This window comes from Urocitellus parryii, chromosome 3 (assembly GCF_045843805.1).
Source record: "Urocitellus parryii isolate mUroPar1 chromosome 3, mUroPar1.hap1, whole genome shotgun sequence".
In the NCBI taxonomy this organism is placed as follows: Eukaryota; Metazoa; Chordata; class Mammalia; order Rodentia; family Sciuridae; genus Urocitellus; species Urocitellus parryii.
This window is the reverse complement of record NC_135533.1, coordinates 216640352-216652779: the sequence shown is the minus strand read 5'-3', so window position 1 is coordinate 216652779 and position 12428 is coordinate 216640352. Positions and strand designations below refer to the sequence as shown.

The 12428-nt window shown below is 59.0% G+C and overlaps 1 protein-coding gene across 5 annotated transcripts in view; it reads right to left on the bottom strand.

Annotated features, from left to right (window-relative positions):
- Rfx2 (regulatory factor X2) overlaps positions 1 to 12428 on the bottom strand; it is a 78765-nt gene that overhangs the window by 49379 nt on the left and 16958 nt on the right. Inside the window, exon 1 of one of the 5 annotated variants that reach the window (XM_026404404.2) lies at positions 12409 to 12420. The exons of the other annotated variants lie outside the window; for them this stretch is intronic. The gene's annotated coding sequence lies outside the window, so the exon portion shown is untranslated. Of the gene's footprint in view, positions 1 to 12408; positions 12421 to 12428 lie in introns of those variants that run through there. 5 annotated transcript variants of the gene reach the window in all.

The window sequence follows — 12428 nt, the reverse complement described above, 5'->3', positions numbered from 1 at the left end:
GGACTGCTAAGGGGAAGCCGGGCCACAGCAATGCCCTCTGATGTTGGGGCACACGGGGGCACAACCCTGGAAACAGGCGTCAGGGACGTCCCTAGCAGGAGCACTCTTAACCCTGGAGGGGAGGGGAACACAGGGACACCCTGCAGCCAGGGCAGAGGGCGCAGGGCCGCCCCGTGAGTGACACCCGGCTGACACACCTGTGCTCAGCACACCCTCACGCTCTCAGCTCAGGCTGGGCCTTGGAGACAGACGGACAGGGCTGTGCCCAGGAACTTTGTTCTCTCTCTTTCTTTCTTTCTGTCCACCACTGAGCCCCAGCCCAGCACAGAACTTTGTTTCCTTAAGATACCACCCCAGAAGGGAACCGCCACGTCTCCTGGAGGGGGAGGGTGGGCTCCCGCTGCTAGAATCTGAAGCTGCGCTCAGGCAGCCCACGGATTTGCGGCCAGACTGGTGGGCTGTCAACCCGAGGCTGAGTGGTGACACTGGTGGTGACGGCATAGAGCGCCAGGCCTGGAGGGACCAGCAGCTCTCAAGCAGCCAGAGCCTCGGCAGCCTGCTGGGCCCAGATCAGGAGATGCAGCTAGATTCTCAGCCCAACCCTGGACTCAGGAAAGCAGAGGCAGCGGGGGGGTGACATGATGAAGGGAGGCTCTTGATGCCTCACAGCTGTGAGGATCCCAAACCTCCAACCCAACGGAATGACTCCTACGGGAACCTAGCTGTGTCACTCACTGATCTGCATCAAAGAGCTGAATTCTCCCAGGCATCGCCCGGCAATCAAAACAGACAACACCCCTTCCTCCTTGAGCATAGACTCTAGCGTGTGCGCCTCACAGGGACAGAAAGCAAAAGGAAAAGTGTAGAGTGTGCCTGTCACAGTGACAGAGGCCCAGGGGAGAATAAAGCGGACAGGGGCACTGTGGGGCCTAGGTGCCCAGTGCCTCCCTGAGTAAAGAGATGAGGAAAACGAGGGCTGCACCCATTCAGACATCGGGAAGAGTGCTCCCCGTGGAGAGAACAGCCAAGGCAAAGGCCCTGTGGCCAGACCAGCGTGGTTTATGAAGAGCCGAGTGAACCAGAAGGCCAGGGGGAGGGGACAGCAGCCGTCACACAGGCTCTGGCTTTTGCTTGGGGTGAAATGGTCGCGACACGGGGACACGGGGTTTGAACCAGAGGGGGCCTGGTTGGACTTGTATTTTACCCAGGAGCCGCTGGCTGCTGGACTGAGGTCTCGTGAAGAAGAAAAAGGAAAGCAGAGGCAGGTGGGAGGCGACTGATGGCCCAGGCCCGAGACGGTGGCCCGGCCAGGTGACGGCACTGAGGGTCGAGGCGGGTGGCCCTGGGGTCGGTAGATGGCTAGCATGTGGGACGCGAGAGGAAGGCGTCAGGGCCTCCGGGGTTTCTGGCAACTGAAGGGACGGGGAGAGGACAGGGCAGGAGGCCGGGGACTTGGAGGCCCGACACCCCCAGGCGGGGGGGGGTGGGCGGGAGCCCCAGGCACAGAGGACACCACTGGAGACACCAGTGGACAGTGACCTATTGATAATCTTTGAGACTGTGTTCACCAAAGGGGGCCAGAGGAGAGGCCAGGGCTGCTCTGGGCTCCACTATTAGAGATCCCCAAGAAGAGGGGACCCTGCAAAGGCACCTGGGAAGAGGGACCGAAGAAGTATGAGTGGGCAGTGGCTCGGGGCGAAGGGGCCACCGGATTCAGGGCAGTTGAGGTCACCAATGACCAGGACAGAGCACTTCCAAGAGAGCAGTCCGGGCACAGCCACAGAGACTGCAGGGGTCAGGAGAGCCGAGCCGAGCAGAGCTGGAGTCCAGGAGGACAGAGCCTGAAGGACAGGGAGGACCGGGCAGCAGCCGGAAGGGCAAGGTCCACAGAGGGTTCTGAAGACAGACAGGAGCCGGCGGGGGACGGGGGACGGGGGACGGCACAGGGGGAAGAGGGAGACTGGCCGGGGGGCTGGAGGTCCAGCAGAAGCGGGCAGGTGAGCCGGAGCCAGGCGCAGGAGCATCTGTCCACAGGAACAGGAGAGAAGGCAGGTTTCACCTGGCTGCAGGGAGGTGGGTGCCACCAAGTCCCAGTCCTGGGGAAGAGACCCTGGTCTCCCGTTTCATTCCTCAGCTGTGGAGTCCGGCATCCACCCATGATCAGACCCTGACAGCCACAGCCCTGTCCCCACAAGCTGCTGGGACCCTCGGCCTCGGCGAGTGGGGCGGGTCTGGGGAGGGACTGGCACCAAGCGTGACGCCTTGGGCCTGCAGACTCATGTCAGTCCTCGAGCACGGTGGCTTGCAGATGGCCCTACCTCCGGCGGGAGTGCCAGCCCCTGTGCCCAGGCCGCATGCTTCAGCCTCCATCCTGACTTTCTTTATGGTCATGCGCAGCTCCTCCAGTCCACCAGAGTGGTCATCTGTCCATGATCAAGTATTTCTAGAAATGGGTTTTGATACATGTAACTATGTTTCTTACCAGGTTGACTTGCAAGCATGCGACCTGGAATAAGAGAAGGTCCGAGAGCCACACAGAAGCATAAATGTGCATTTCTTGCAAAGTCATGCCTGAACTACGCAGGATCACCCCCCAAGAAACGCAAAGTGGGCCCCAGGAGTAAGTCCGGAAAATCCTGCTGTGAGCATCTCAAAAGCAGTTCTGCTCTGGGTGACCATGAACTTGGCTGGCTAAGGAGCTCCTCCTGTCTCCTGGTGTCACCGCTTTTACTTATTTGTGTGGGTGCTGGGATGGAACCTGTGTCCTCCCACCTGCTGGGCATGCACTCTACACCCAGCACACTCCAGCCCCGGCCTGGCTTGCAAGTGGCCATCGGTCTGTGAGACGCATCCCAGGACCAGCCCAAGGTGGGAAATGGAGTCCAGAAGGCCCCTGGGTGCAGAGCGCCAGGCTCTCTGGAGAACGAAGCCCAGCAGCCAAAGACGGAATCAGAAATGTGGGTTCCTCTGCGTCTAGAGCCCACTGTCCAACCCAACAGGGACAACAAAAGGACATTCTATTCCTGTCCCCAAGAAAGTTTCAACCCCGAAGCCAAACTTAGAAGGCTCTGACAAAATGCAGCAAAACCGTCTTTTTGTTAAACTTGTTAACTAAACCCAAAGAGAGAAATGCTGGAGATATTTTACGTTTTTAAACTGATTAGTCCTAATTAATTCTAAGAAGAAACACTAAAATCAACTCTGACTTAGAAATCTAAATCAAAAGCTTGGAGGGAAATGTTATTTTTAAGTTTAAGTTTAAAGGCGCCTCAAGACCGCGAAGGTGTCCCAGCTTCCCGCCACCCCAAGGCTGCGGACGGCTTCCTTTTCCAGCCAAGCCCCAGCACCGGGTGGGGCCAGAGGGACCGAGGGAGCCCCGGTGACCGGCATCTAGGACAGGAACAGCTCTTTCCAGCTCGGTTTTTGGTGACTCCATTCCCAGCTCTATATTAAGTCAGCTCCCAAAGCAGAGCAAAAGATAATTTTGGAAAAAATGGAATAAAGTGTTCCAACTCTGCTGGACAGGTGGAGAGAAAAAGACACAAGTCGCCTGGAGCATGACTCAAAAGCTCAGGAGCAGCCCCTCGCCTCTCCCGAGCCCCTCCTTTCTGTCACAGCGTGGGCTGCCCCAGCAGCGCGCCCTTGAAAACCTGCCCGCTTCGCCTTCTCCCCTCCTGGACTTCACCTGCCGTTGCTCTCGAAAGGCATTCGATGATGCTTTATGTATCTTAAAAAGAGAAATAAAAACTGTCATCCAGGGCTGGGGCGGGCGCTCAGGGGCAGAGCACTTGCCATGCACGTGTGAGGCCTGGGTTCAACCCTCAGCACCACATAAAAATAAACAAATAAAGGCATGCTGTCCATCTATAGCTACAAAGAAACAAAAAATTGTCACCCAAACAGAATTTGAAGCTCTTCATATCAGGAATGAAAAGGTTGGCAGGTGGCCCGTACTACTGATTTCAGCGACTCAGGAGGCTGAGGCAGGAGGACTGCAAGTTGGAGGCCAGCCTGGGCAACTTAGTGACACTGGCTCAAAATAAAATAAAAAGGGTTGGTGACGCCGCTGAGTGGTGAAGGTCTCCTAGGCTCAATCTGTGCACCTCAAAAAGAGAAGGAGAAAACAGGAAGGTGAGTGCGGGGCCCTCCGATGTCTCACCTCCTGGAAAGCCAAAGTCCGATTCTTGTTTATGATGAAGCGTCTGCTTCAGCCTCGGTTGAGTACCCGAGGCCCCGCGTTCCCCTCAGGCCCTCCTCAGTCCTCGTCAGTATGGATCAGGGACAAATCGGTGAGGGTGAAGCTGCCCACACCCCATCTCAGCAAACGGCCAGGGAGGGTGGGTCCCTACACTCGAGGGCCACAGGCCACCACAGGACACCCTCTTGGCCACCCTCGCTGACCTGCCGTGGGGCAGCTCGACTCTGCGTGGCTGAGCTCTGGGCTGCTCCTGCCCCCACCTGCAGCGTCAAGGCCAGTTCTCAGGAAGGTGGGAAGGAAGGAAGGGCAGCTTTGCTTGAGCGACCGACCGCCGTGGCCACTGTGGACAGCGGGGATTCTCACTGTGGGACGGCAGGAGCTCAGGTGCTCCCAGGACAGGTGTGGCGGGTGGCAGTGTCCTCTCTGCCTTCCGTCTTCTCACTCTCATGCCAAACCGCGCCTCCCTCACTTCCAGTGGCAAGAGGGAACCCAGCACCGAGCCCCTGCCCCTGCCACCCGCGAGCTGGTGTCTCCCCCCATGGCTGCTCCTGGGGGCAGCATGCCCTCAAGGGCACCCCCAGGCCCTCTTGGGGCCTCACACATTCATTCAACAAACCAGGCTGGCACCTCCAAGGGCTGGGGCACAGCAGGGGATCAAGCAGACCGAGGCCCTGACAATGGAAGCCACCAAGGACACACAATGTCAGGAAGTGGCAGATGCTCAGGAGAGGTGACCCTGACCGAGCAAGCAGAGGGCAGCTGGAGTGGGAAGAAGTGACAAGGTGACATCCACCGGGGCGCGGTGGGACGGAGGTCAACAGCGTGTTGGGGAAAGTGCCTCTGTCTGGGAGGCGCACGGGTCACACGAGTCACAAGAAGGCCCAGCAGGCGAGGGACAGGGAGGGCTGGGGGCTCTGGCTCCGTGCCAAGGGCCCAGGATTCATAGTGAGGAGTGCCACGCAGATTGGTGGCCTTGGGAGGTGGGAGAGGACCGAGTCACCTCCTTATCAAAGGACACAGAGCCCAAGAGCTTCCAGCCCTCTTTCTACCATGAGAGGACACAGAGGGAGGTGGCCGTCTGCAACCTGCTGATGTCCGGCTGTGGGCTCCTGGCCTCCAGAATTCTGCGTTCCTCAGGATGAGCGCACCGTGGCACCGCGTCAGATGCCCAAGCAGGGGACGCCCTTAAAGAGGGAGGGCCAGGGGCTTCTGGCCTCCTCTGTGAGGGCAGGGGATCTGCATCATGGCTACTGAGCAGAGGATCTTCAGTGGAGGCAAGAGTCCAGGCCGGATGGCCAGCCAGGTGACAGTGAGCTGGAGGGGACAGCTCGGGTGCAGGAGACCTCAGCCAGCCACATCTGAGTGGAGAGTGAGCGGAGAGGGGTGACGGCCACCACGGCTGGGGCCTGAGCAGCCAGAGACCGGGCTCCCGGTGCGAGTGGTCAGGTGTGATGTGGAGACAGGCACTGGTGCTGGGCATGTGCAGCTGCGTTGGCCATTGGACGACACCCGAGTGCAGCTGCCCCCTGGGATTCCGGGAGTGAGCCAGGCTGGAGAGAAGCTACGAGTGACAAGATGCGCTTGGACTCCCGTGACTCCATGAGCTCAGCAGGAGAGTGGGTGTAGGCAGAGCGCCAAGGGAACCCTCCTGAGTTCAAGGTCACCAGCAGAGGGAGGATCTGGCAGAGGGGACGAGAAGGTGACGCCCGCCTGCCCGGGAGAAAGGAAGGAAATCAAGAGCAGAAAGCTCCGGAAGCCAGGCAAAGAGTGACACCCCCATGTCGACACCACACGGCGGCCAAGGGGAGGCACCAGGATCCCAATCGGGAGCCCTCCATTCCTCAGCTCGGTGACCTTCAGTCAGTGACTCAAATCTTTCCTCCACTTCTTTATCCGTCAAAGGAGAAAATGATCCTAACACCAAGGTGGCCCCCGAGCCACCAGGCCACAGGGCTCAGCGCAGCCCCTCACACAGTAAGTGCCCAGCAACCTTGGCTGGTGTCACCTGCACCCCAGGCCCTGGCGACCTAGCGGGGAACTCGAAGAGCAGACTCCGGGCCTGGGGACCCCACGGCGCCTCTTCTTCAGGCTCGCTGCCTGCGCCTGGGGCTGTGCTTTCTCCTCGGGGCCTCGCCTCCCGCCCAAGGTGGCAGCTCTGTGTCCAGCTGACGGTGCTGAGGCAGAAACGGGGCCATGTCCTCGCCCCCTCCCTTAGAAGTGCAGCCGGGCAGGAGGCTGCAGGGCGCGCCCACCCAGCTCACCCTGGGCCAGGGGCCCTGCCGCGCGGGGCCCTGCCGCCCTTGGCCGAGGAGAGCGCCTCAAGTCCACCTCGGCCCCCACTGAAGGGGGCTGCGCTCCCTCCTGTGCCGCAGGCTTCTGGGGTCACATCGCTGTCGGGGGAGGGGGGGCTCTGCCCATTCCCCTTCCAGCAGGAATTCAAGGACAGCTGGGCACCTGCAGGACCACCAGGGTCGCGCTGCAGGGAGTGGAGTGAGCTGCTGGGGAGGGCGGCTCGCGAGGACACCCCACCTGAGACCAGAAGCCCAAGCCTGGAGCCAGAGGTGGAGGGCCAGCTGCAAGTGGTCTTTCCCTTTCTCAGAATTTATCCTTGGAAAATACACCTGAGCAACAGAGCCCGGGGCCACGCAGTCACCTCCACTCACGGCAGCCCCCACGGGACACACCGTGCCCAGGGACAGGAGCACACACAAAAGGCCACCCGGTGTGCGACTCCACTGACGGGAAGCGCCCAGCACAGGTTGGGCTGGTGGGCGCCAGGGGCTGGGGAGGGAAGTGGGGTGACTGTCCATGGGGACTGGGTTCCTTTTGGGGGGATTAGATAGGGGTGATGGTCGCAGAACTCTGCGTATATCTAAAAGCCAGTGAACCAAACGGTTTAAATGGGTGAACTTTAAAACATTATCTAGGTGAAGCTATCAAAAAAAAAAAAGGGAAATGGACAAGTCCCTGGTGGTATCCACTGAGGTCACCAAAAGATAGAAGCAAAGCAAATGTTCATCGGTGGGGAAATCGCCATCCACCATGGTCCTCCCTGCAGCGATGCTGGGTGGACACTGGATAGTACAGGGCCTTCTCCAGGGAAAAATCCCAGGGCGCAGAGCCTGCCACGCAGAAAGGTCTCCAACACGGGTGGGGTGGCTTCGCAGGCAGAAGAGGCCTCAGGAGGACACAAGCCGTCCTATCAGCAGTGCGCACCTCATGGGAGGTGAGAGGGCAGAAAGAGGAGAGAGAAACGCATTTCTACTTCTGCCGACCTGGGAACGGGCTATCGCCTACCTTGGGCGTCATCTTAAAGACGGCCGTTTGTCTGTGGGCCCTTTAAGACACACCAGCTCTTAGGGGTTGGCAAACTGCCCACAGGAGGCGTTGGTGAGACAGCCCGGCAGGGGCTAGGGCATGGCTTGAGTGTGTCCCCAAAGACGTATGTGAGGGAAGCCTGGCCTCCAGGTGGCTGTGCTGTGGAACACTAGCTGTGGGGCTCAGTGGGAGCTCCCTGGGTCACGGGGCACCTCACAGTGGATCAGTTCCTAAGACAGTAAGTTCTCACAGAAAGGGAGCCAGCCCTCCAGGCCTCTGGCTCCTGTCTCAGCACGTGATCTTCCTTCCCGCATGCACCCCAGCAGGTGCCATCTGCCATGTTGTCATGTGGCCTGAAGGCCCTCACCAGTGCCCAGCAGGTGCCAGGGCCATGCTCTTGGATCCCCAGAACTGAGAGCTAAATAAACCTCTCCTCTACAAACCACGTAGCCTCAGGCATTCTATCACAGCAACAGAAAAATGGACTAAGACACACTTAGACCCAGGGTTCTCCATCCATCCCCGTCCATCATTAAGGGAAACTTACAAACTGGAACGTTCATAGGACAGACAACTCGGCCGTAAAACAGAACCAGCAACAGTTCAGGCGCCCACAGGGCAGTCCCACGTGCCCAGAGCATGACTGTGCGCGGGTCTAAAACATGGAACATGACTGTGCGCGGGTCTAAAACGTGGACGGCAAAGGGATCCTTCCTGCGTGTGCCACGCTGCGGGTGGAGCCAGGACCTGGTGCTCCAGGTCCCGAAAAGCCAGAAAGAGGGAAGAAAGAGACAGAAAAGCAAGCCAGCAGGCGTGGATTCTGAGTGCCGAGGCCATTCTGAGCGATGGGTGACAGCACTGCTGGTGAGCTGGCAACCTCCCCACGCAGGGTCAAACCGGTAACCAGACGCAGTGACCATTGCTTATTCCAGAGAGATCCAGGCCGCAGCGTCAGGGGAGTGAAGAGGGCCAGGCCAGGGGTGGTGGTAGAGAGGGGCTCCTGACCTTCTGATAGGCCAGTCAGGGGTGGCACTAAGATGGCATTGGGCTGAGACAAGGCAGAGACTGAGAAGGGGACAGCTATGGGAAGATGTGGGAAAGAACACTCCATGCCCAGTGAATAACAGGTGCAAAGGCCCTGGGGCAGCAGAGGGCACGGAGCTGGAGAGATCAGTGAGGCCTTGGGGCACAGGGTAAAGTGTGGGTTTTATTCTGGTTACCAAGGGAATTCTGGGAACACTGAACCCATGGGTCCCACATAAGCTGACTTATATTATAAAAGAGCACTCTTTTTAGATTAGAGGGAGAAAAAGCAGCAGTGAAACAAACAACAAAAACCGCAGGAACCACCGGAGCCTAACAAACACGCAGCCCGCGAAATGCACGGTCAACTCATGACGTGTGACTCCACGTGAAGGACAGTGGGCTCCACAAGTCAGCGCAGGTCACACTGTACCGCTCCCACACACTCGCGTGCTTATCAACTCTGTGTCAACTGCCTCTACTGACTTTCAGATGCCATCACACAGAAATGAACGGACGCCTCTCCTTTCCCTTCAGCCATTCTCCCAAGACGTGCGGTGGGTGCGGCCCGCAAGTCCACTCTGTATTGCTGGGGGGGGGGGCGGGGGCGGGCGGCCTAAGAGAGCCAGCGAGGGAGGGGCTTACCAGGCCCAACCAGGGGGATGGTTCCCACGTCGGCCTGGGAAAACCACCAGCAAACTATTTTAATATGATTAAATTGTGGTAAACGACACATAAGGACATTTTCCATTTTAAGCATTTTGGAGGGCACAGACCGGTGGCATCAGGTACACTCACATTGTGAGCAGCCATCCCACGGCCCATCTCCAGAACGTTCCATCTTCCCGAACTCTGTCCGCATGGAACACTGACTCCCACCCAATCCCAGCCCTGCTTCCTGTCTCTGGGGCCCCAAGGACTCCAGGGACCTCCTGTGAGGTCCTGCAGCCTGTGTCCTTTTGTGATTAGCTTATTTCACTCAGCATGACTTCCTCAGGTTCCTCCACATGAATGCAGGTGTCAGATCTCCTTCTTTTTACAGGCTGAGTAATATTCCCTGGTGTGGATGGCGACACTCACCCGCCTGGCCCCTGGCCGCCCACACCTGGCCGTGAGTCAAGCCCCGGGGAACAGCGGACCGCGGAGGGTTCCAGCCCCTGGATGCATACCCAGAGCCGGCCTCCTGAGTCAGAGGCCACTCTACCTCACAGAGCCAGGAACCTTCCTGCTGGGTTCCCGGGTGGCGGCCAGTCACATCCCCACCAGCAGCTCCCGCCCCAGCCGCTCGCAGGGCCCCCTCCTCCAGCAAAGCCTACACTCTTGCCCAGACCCACTGACCAGGGGCCGCCCGGGGTGTGAACCGGCACCTCCCTGCGCTGCAGCGCGCGGCTGAGGACTTGTGTGCTGCGGCTCTTGCTGGCCACGTGGACGCCTTCTCTGCAGAAATGCCCACTCAGGACCTTTACCCATTTTTTTTAATGGGGTCATCTCCATTTTAATATTTATTTTATTTTATTTTCTAGTTCTCGGCAGACACAACATCTTTGTATGTGGTGCTGAGGATGGAACCCGGGCCACACGCATGCCAGGCGAGTGTGCCACCGCTTGAGCCACATGCCCAGCCCCATTCACTGTTTTGGTTTTTGTGGCACTGGGGACTGCAGCCGGGTGCCACTGAGCTGCACCACAGCCCTCTTTCATTTTGAGGCCGGGTCTCTCCCAGTCGCCCAGGCTGGCCGAGAACTCCCCCTCCTGCTTCAGCCTCCTGAGAGCTGGGATGACAGCGAGAGGCGCCCGGCACCCAGCTTCCCCCTGTGCGGTTTTAAAAGTGGATCCGGGAGAGAAGCCCCGTGAGCCCAGTTCTTCCCTCCTGTGGGGCTGCGTCTGTTCTCAACTGTGTGCTTCCCTCCCTCCTGGCATGGCCAGTCTGCACGGAGCCGGGGCACCACGGGAGCACCAGCCCTTCCCTGTATTACAGGGCTCAGCTTCTCCCAGCTCTGGCCCTCCTGCCGGTGACACCTGGAGAGCTGGCTTTACCCCTCACCCACAGGAGCGCAGAGTGGGCAAAGTGGTTTAGAGTCTGGGACTCGCCCATTCAAGTGGTGACAGCAGGAGCCTAATGCTGAGCCAGGATTCATAAGGATCGAACCTGGGGGAGCCTGTGAACCTGAACATGATGAGGTGCGGGCACAGGCACTGGGCCGTTCCGGGGAGAAATTCCCAACTTCCAGCAGAGTCTGAAGGCGGTCCAGACTGAAGGAGGTGGACATTAGCAGGCTGTTTGGGGTTTTTGCTGTCGACTTAAGTTCACGGATTCGAGGACTCCAGTCTAGGTGAGCCTGGTGTGTCTGCATGTCTGCAGTCTTTAAAAGAATGTGAGAAAGCAAATTCACTTCCTGGGAGGAGACGGTGGGCCCAGGTCACACGCTGCAGAGGCAGCTTCACGGTGGACAGGGGCCCAGCATGACGTCACAGGAGTAGAGGGAGACGACACCCTCGTTTGGGGGAGGCCAATCTGAAGGTGGCAGTTGTCACCCCATATTCTAGGAAGGCAACAGCTCAAGCTGGTAACTGTCTCCATCTCCAAAGACCACCTTGGCCATGACCCAGAGCACACCAAGCCCGGGAGTGCCGAGGGTCCAGGAAAGCTCAGGGGAACACCTGCAGAGGGGAGGCAGGGGCTCGGGGAACTGCGCATCTGCTCTAAGGTCCACCCCAGGAAAAGGGCACAGTCCCTCACCTGCCATGTCTGGCAGCTCTGGGCAGAGGGACCAAGCTGCCCCTCTGCCCCCCTCATTCCAGGGAAGCCTAACTCCAGCTCCCCGGGAGCCTCCCAATGACCCGAAGCCCCAAAACGCAGCTACCATACCTGACTCGGGGGCCGCGGATCCCTCTCAGGGAGGTTTGGCTCTGCAGGCAGGGGCTGGGGCTGAAGGCTGATTTCTGCCCTCACTGACCCATCAGTCCCGACACACTTTCACTCATCGGCACTGCTGCAGGTCCACTCTGGCTTGGCCCCTGGCGGCTCCCCTGGACCTCTCCCCAGTGGCACCAGCAATGAACTTAGCTAAGTTCAAAAACTGCTCCTGGCTGCCAGGATGGCACCTCCACGTCCATGGCTGCTGGACCCACCACCAGGAAGCAGCCGTGCTCAAGGGACGGCCACCCGAGAAGAGTAAGGGCGCTTCCGGGGCCAGAGCACCTCCTGCCACAGGGGCTTGGTCTGTGCCTAACCCAGATGCTGAGGGCATGAAACCCCAAGAACAGTGCCACAGAGAGGAAGGCAGGCACTGGGGCAGGCGGCCTGACCCCGGGGACAGTGGCCTTCACATCCTGGGGTCCTGCTTCCCAGGACTGAACCGACCACAGATTGAAAATACGCACATTTTTTAAATGTGCCTATTCTGAGCGTGCGCAGAATCTGTTCTGGTCATCATTCCCTAGGGGTACAGTGTAGCGACTATTTCCACAGCGTCTACACTGTAGACGCCTCCAGAGGATCTGAGGTCTGAGTTGACACAAGGCTGCGTGTAGGTTCCGCACAAATACTGCGCCCAGCGTAAAGGGGCTGGAGCATCCTGGGGCCGCGGAGCCCACGCCGCGCTTGCCCAGGGGCTGCATGCCAGGGCGCAGCCTGCGAGCCGGTGTGGCCGGCGAAGGCTTGTTAACTAGGACAGCCAGGAAAGGACAGTAAGTACTCCCCTCTCCCTTAAACCGACGGCAACCTCCACTGAAGAGGCTCAAATCAAAGCCACAGCTGTGAACCTCAACTCAGCCCGGCTCATACACACATGAGCTGTGCACACCCAGGGCTAAGCCAAGCGCAGTGTGTCTGTGTGTGTGTGTGTGTGTGAGAGTGAGTGACTCACCCACCGAGAGCCCAGGAGCA